Consider the following 7,489-nt stretch of genomic DNA (forward strand, 5'->3'; position numbering starts at 1 on the left):
GTTGCAACATTACGGTCCCATTGAGTACATTTTTGGAGAAAGGGACATCTGTTGCAACACAGGGCGGGAGGAGGGTGTGGAGCACGATACATTTTCTTTCTTTGGTAGCAATTTTTTTTGTGTTTTAAACTATTGGAATTTTGGTTTTTCATGTTCATTTTAAAATGACCTATTACATGTTCGAAATGTACTAACGCGTTTTTTGCTCACAGCAGGTCAATGTGTGTGTGGTTGCAACATTACAGTCCCATTGAGTACATTTTTGGAGAAAGGGACATCTGTTGCACTACAGGGCGGGAGGAGGGTGCGCAGGACAATACATTTTCTTTCTTTGGTAGCAATTTTTTTTGTGTTTTAAACTATTGGAATTTTGGTTTTTCATGTTCATTTTAAAATGACCTATTACATGTTCGAAATGTACTAACGCGTTTTTGCTCACAGCAGGTCAATGTGTGTGTGGTTGCAACATTACGGTCCCATTGAGTACATTTTTGGAGAAAGGGACATCTGTTGCACCACAGGGCAGGAGGAGGGTGCGGAGCACGATACATTTTCTTTCTTTGGTAGCAATTTTTTTTGTATTTTAAACTATTGGAATATTGGTTTTTCATGTTCACTTTAAAATGACCTATTACATGTTCGAAATGTACTAACTCGTTTGTTCCTCACAGCAGGTCAATGTGTGTGTGGTTGCAACATTACGGTCCCATTGAGTACATTTTTGGAGAAAAGGACATCTGTTGCAACACAGGGCGGGAGGAGGGTGCGGAGCACGATACATTTTCTTTCTTTGGTAGCAATTTTTTTTGTGTTTTAAACTATTGGAATTTTGGTTTTTCATGTTCATTTTAAAATGACCTATTACATGTTCGAAATGTACTAACTCGTCTTTTGCTCACAGCAGGTCAATGTGTGTGTGGTTGCAGCATTACGGTCCCATTGAGTACATTTTTGGAGAAAGGGACATCTGTTGCACTACAGGGCGGGAGGAGGGTGCGCAGGACGATACATTTTCTTTCTTTGGTAGCAATTTTTTTTGTGTTTTAAACTATTGGAATTTTGGTTTTTCATGTTCATTTTAAAATGACCTATTACATGTTCGAAATGTACTAACGCGTTTTTTGCTCACAGCAGGTCAATGTGTGTGTGGTTGCAACATTACGGTCCCGTTGCGTACATTTTTGGAGAAAGGGACATCTGTTGCACCACAGGGCGGGAGGAGGGTGCGGAGCACGATACATTTTCTTTCTTTGGTAGTAATTTTTTTTGTGTTTTAAACTATTGGAATTTTGGTTTTTCTACTTCACTTTAAAATGACCTATTACATGTTCGAAATGTACTAACTCGTTTGTTCCTCACAGCAGGTCAATGTGTGTGTGGTTGCAACATTACGGTCCCATTGAGTACATTTTTGGAGAAAGGGACATCTGTTGCAACACAGGGCGGGAGGAGGGTGCGGAGCACGATACATTTTCTTTCTTTGGTAGTAATTTTTTTTGTGTTTTAAACTATTGGAATTTTGGTTTTTCTAGTTCACTTTAAAATGACCTATTACATGTTCGAAATGTACTAACTCGTTTGTTCCTCACAGCAGGTCAATGTGTGTGTGGTTGCAACATTACGGTCCCATTGAGTACATTTTTGGAGAAAGGGACATCTGTTGCAACACAGGGCGGGAGGAGGGTGTGGAGCACGATACATTTTCTTTCTTTGGTAGCAATTTTTTTTGTGTTTTAAACTATTGGAATTTTGGTTTTTCATGTTCATTTTAAAATGACCTATTACATGTTCGAAATGTACTAACGCGTTTTTTGCTCACAGCAGGTCAATGTGTGTGTGGTTGCAACATTACAGTCCCATTGAGTACATTTTTGGAGAAAGGGACATCTGTTGCACTACAGGGCGGGAGGAGGGTGCGCAGGACAATACATTTTCTTTCTTTGGTAGCAATTTTTTTTGTGTTTTAAACTATTGGAATTTTGGTTTTTCATGTTCATTTTAAAATGACCTATTACATGTTCGAAATGTACTAACGCGTTTTTGCTCACAGCAGGTCAATGTGTGTGTGGTTGCAACATTACGGTCCCATTGAGTACATTTTTGGAGAAAGGGACATCTGTTGCACCACAGGGCAGGAGGAGGGTGCGGAGCACGATACATTTTCTTTCTTTGGTAGCAATTTTTTTTGTATTTTAAACTATTGGAATATTGGTTTTTCATGTTCACTTTAAAATGACCTATTACATGTTCGAAATGTACTAACTCGTTTGTTCCTCACAGCAGGTCAATGTGTGTGTGGTTGCAACATTACGGTCCCATTGAGTACATTTTTGGAGAAAAGGACATCTGTTGCAACACAGGGCGGGAGGAGGGTGCGGAGCACGATACATTTTCTTTCTTTGGTAGCAATTTTTTTTGTGTTTTAAACTATTGGAATTTTTGTTTTTCATGTTCATTTTAAAATGACCTATTACATGTTCGAAATGTACTAACTCGTCTTTTGCTCACAGCAGGTCAATGTGTGTGTGGTTGCAGCATTACGGTCCCATTGAGTACATTTTTGAAGAAAGGGACATCTGTTGCACTACAGGGCGGGAGGAGGGTGCGCAGGACGATACATTTTCTTTCTTTGGTAGCAATTTTTTTTGTGTTTTATACTATTGGAATTTTGGTTTTTCATGTTCATTTTAAAATGACCTATTACATGTTCGAAATGTACTAACGCGTTTTTTGCTCACAGCAGGTCAATGTGTGTGTGGTTGCAACATTACGGTCCCGTTGCGTACATTTTTGGAGAAAGGGACATCTGTTGCACCACAGGGCGGGAGGAGGGTGCGGAGCACGATACATTTTCTTTCTTTGGTAGTAATTTTTTTTGTGTTTTAAACTATTGGAATTTTGGTTTTTCTAGTTCACTTTAAAATGACCTATTACATGTTCGAAATGTACTAACTCGTTTGTTCCTCACAGCAGGTCAATGTGTGTGTGGTTGCAACATTACGGTCCCATTGAGTACATTTTTGGAGAAAGGGACATCTGTTGCAACACAGGGCGGGAGGAGGATGCGGAGCACGATACATTTTCTTTCTTTGGTAGCAATTTTTTTTGTGTTTTAAACTATTGGAATTTTGGTTTTTCATGTTCATTTTAAAATGACCTATTACATGTTCGAAATGTACTAACGCGTTTTTTGCTCACAGCAGGTCAATGTGTGTGTGGTTGCAACATTAGTCCCATTGAGTACATTTTTGGAGAAAGGGACATCTGTTGCACTACAGGGCGGGAGGAGGGTGCGCAGGACAATACATTTTCTTTCTTTGGTAGCAATTTTTTTTGTGTTTTAAACTATTGGAATTTTGGTTTTTCATGTTCATTTTAAAATGACCTATTACATGTTCGAAATGTAGTAACGCGTTTTTTGCTCACAGCAGGTCAATGTGTGTGTGGTTGCAACATTACGGTCCCATTGAGTACATTTTTGGAGAAAGGGACATCTGTTGCACCACAGGGCAGGAGGAGGGTGCGGAGCACGATACATTTTCTTTCTTTGGTAGCAATTTTTTTTGTATTTTAAACTATTGGAATATTGGTTTTTCATGTTCACTTTAAAATGACCTATTACTTGTTCGAAATGTACTAACTCGTTTGTTCCTCACAGCAGGTCAATGTGTGTGTGGTTGCAACATTATGGTCCCATTGAGTACATTTTTGGAGAAAAGGACATCTGTTGCAACACAGGGCGGGAGGAGGGTGCGGAGCACGATACATTTTCTTTCTTTGGTAGCAATTTTTTTTGTGTTTTAAACTATTGGAATTTTGGTTTTTCATGTTCATTTTAAAATGACCTATTACATGTTCGAAATGTACTAACTCGTCTTTTGCTCACAGCAGGTCAGTGTGTGTGTGGTTGCAGCATTACGGTCCCATTGAGTACATTTTTGGAGAAAGGGACATCTGTTGCACTACAGGGCGGGAGGAGGGTGCGCAGGACGATACATTTTCTTTCTTTGGTAGCAATTTTTTTTGTGTTTTAAACTATTGGAATTTGGTTTTTCATGTTCATTTTAAAATGACCTTTTTCATGTTTCAATGTACTAACTCGTTTTTTCCTCACAGCAGGTCAACGTGTGTGTGGTTGAAACATTACGGTCCAATTGATACATTTTTGGAGAAAGGGATATCTGTTGCACCACAGGGCGGGAGGAGGGTGCGGAGCACGATACATTTTCTTTCTTTGGTAGCAATTTTTCTTGTGTTTTAAACTACTGGAATTTTGGTTTTTCATGTTCATTTTAAAATGACCTATTACATGTTCGAAATGTACTAACGCGTTTTTTGCTCACAGCAGGTCAATGTGTGTGTGGTTGCAACATTACGGTCCCGTTGCATACATTTTTGGAGAAAGGGACATCTGTTGCACCACAGGGCGGGAGGAGGGTGCGGAGCACGATACATTTTCTTTCTTTGGTAGTAATTTTTTTTGTGTTTTAAACTATTGGAATTTTGGTTTTTCTAGTTCACTTTAAAATGACCTATTACATGTTCGAAATGTACTATCTCGTTTGTTCCTCACAGCAGGTCAATGTGTGTGTGGTTGCAACATTACGGTCCCATTGAGTACATTTTTGGAGAAAGGGACATCTGTTGCAACACAGGGCGGGAGGAGGGTGCGGAGCACGACACATTTTCTTTCTTTGGTAGCAATTTTTTTTGTGTTTTAAACTATTGGAAATTTGTTTTTTCATGTTCATTTTAAAATGACCTATTACTTGTTCGAAATGTACTAACGCGTTTTTTGCTCACAGCAGGTCAATGTGTGTGTGGTTGCAACATTACAGTCCCATTGAGTACATTTTTGGAGAAAGGGACATCTGTTGCACTACAGGGCGGGAGGAGGGTGCGCAGGACAATACATTTTCTTTCTTTGGTAGCAATTTTTTTGTGTTTTAAACTATTGGAATTTTGGTTTTTCATGTTCATTTTAAAATGACCTATTACATGTTCGAAATGTACTAACGCGTTTTTTGCTCACAGCAGGTCAATGTGTGTGTGGTTGCAACATTACGGTCCCATTGAGTACATTTTTGGAGAAAGGGACATCTGTTGCACCACAGGGCAGGAGGAGGGTGCGGAGCACGATACATATTCTTTCTTTGGTAGCAATTTTTTTTGTATTTTAAACTATTGGAATATTAGTTTTTCATGTTCACTTTAAAATGACCTATTACATGTTCGAAATGTACTAACTCGTTTGTTCCTCACAGCAGGTCAATGTGTGTGTGGTTGCAACATTACGGTCCCATTGAGTACATTTTTGGAGAAAAGGACATCTGTTGCAACACAGGGCGGGAGGAGGGTGCGGAGCACGATACATTTTCTTTCTTTGGTAGTAATTTTTTTGTGTTTTAAACTATTGGAATTTTGGTTTTTCTAGTTCACTTTAAAATGACCTATTACATGTTCGAAATGTACTAACTCGTTTGTTCCTCACAGCAGGTCAATGTGTGTGTGGTTGCAACATTACGGTCCCATTGAGTACATTTTTGGAGAAAGGGACATCTGTTGCAACACAGGGCGGGAGGAGGGTGCGGAGCACGATACATTTTCTTTCTTTGGTAGCAATTTTTTTTGTGTTTTAAACTATTGGAATTTTGGTTTTTCATGTTCATTTTAAAATGACCTATTACATGTTCGAAATGTACTAACTCGTCTTTTGCTCACAGTAGGTCAATGTGTGTGTGGTTGCAACATTACGGTCCCATTGAGTACATTTTTGGAGAAAGATACATCTGTTGCAACACAGGGCGGGAGGAGGGTGCAAGCAGCACGATTCATTTTCTTTCTTTGGTAACCATTTGTTTTGTGTTTTATACTTTTGGAATTTCGGTTTTTGATGTTGATTTTACAACGTTCTTTTTCATGTTTGGAATTTACTAACTCGTTTGTTCCTCACAGCAGGTCAACGTGTGTGTGGTTGCAACATTACGGTCCCATTGAGTACATTTTTGGAGAAAGGGACATCTGTTGCAACACAGGGCGGGAGGATGGTGCGGAGCACGATAAGTTTTCTTTCTTTTGTAAGAATTTTTTATGTGTTTTATACTTTTGGAATTTTGGTTTTTCATGTTGATTTTACAATGTCCTTTTTCATGTATGGCATTTACTAACTCGTTTGTTCCTCACAGCGGTTCAATGTATGTGTGATTGCAACATTACGGTCCCATTGAGTACATTTTTGGAGAAAGGGACATCTGTGTCACCACAGGGCGGGATGAGGGTGCAAGCAGCACGATTCATTTTCTTTCTTTGGTAAGCATTTTTTTTGTGTTTTATACTTTTGGAATTTCGGTTTTCGATGTTGATTTTACAACGTCCTTTTTCATGTTTGGAATTTACTGACTCGTTTGTTCCTGACAGCAGTTCAATGTATGTGTGGTTGCAACATTACGGTCCCATTGAGTACATTTTTGGAGAAAGGGACATCCGTTGCACCACAGGGCGGGATGAGGGTGCAAGCAGCACGATTCATTTTCTTTCTTTGGTAAGCATTTTTTTGTGTTTTATACTTTAGGAATTTCGGTTTTTCATGTTGATTTTACAATGTCCTTTTTCATGTATGGAATTTACTAACTCGTTTGTTCCTCACAGCAGGTCAATGTATGTGTTGTTGCAACATTACGGTCCCATTGAGTACATTTTTGGAGAAAGGGACATCTGTTGCACCACAGGGCGGCAGGAGGGTGCGGAGCACGATAAGTTTTCTTTCTTTGGTAAGCATTTTTTTTGTGTTTTATACTTTTGGAATTTCGGTTTTTCATGTTGATTTTACAGTGTCCTTTTTCGTGTTTGGAATTTACTAACTCGTTTGTTCATCACAGCAGGTCAACGTGTGTGTGGTTGCAACATTACGGTCCCATTGAGTAAATTTTTGGAGAAAGATACATCTGTTGCAACACAGGGCGGGAGGAGGGTGCGGAGCACGATAAGTTTTCTTTCTTTGGTAAGCATTTTTTTTGTGTTTTATACTTTAGGAATTTCGGTTTTTCATGTTGATTTTACAATGTCCTTTTTCATTTATGGAATTTTTTAACTCGTTTGTTCCTCACAGCAGGTGAATGTATGTGTGGTTGCAACATTACGGTCCCATTGAGTACATTTTTGGAGAAAGTGACATCTGTTGCACCACAGTTCGGGATGGGGGTGCAAGCAGCACAATTCATTGTCTTTCTTTGGTAAGTATTTTTTTGTGTTTTATACTTTTGGAATTTCGGTTTTTCATGTTGATTTTACAATGTCCTTTTTCATGTTTGGAATTTACTAACTCGTTTGTTCCTCACATCAGGTCAATGTATGTGTGGTTGCAACATTACGGTCCCATTGAGTACATTTTTGGAGAAAGGGACATCTGTTGCACCACAGGGCGGGAGGAGGGTGCGGAGCACGATAAGTTTTCTTTCTTTGGTAAACATTTTTTTGTGTTTTATACTTT

The sequence above is a fragment of the Schistocerca piceifrons genome, chromosome 5 (assembly GCF_021461385.2).
Source record: "Schistocerca piceifrons isolate TAMUIC-IGC-003096 chromosome 5, iqSchPice1.1, whole genome shotgun sequence".
NCBI classification, from domain to species: Eukaryota; Metazoa; Arthropoda; class Insecta; order Orthoptera; family Acrididae; genus Schistocerca; species Schistocerca piceifrons.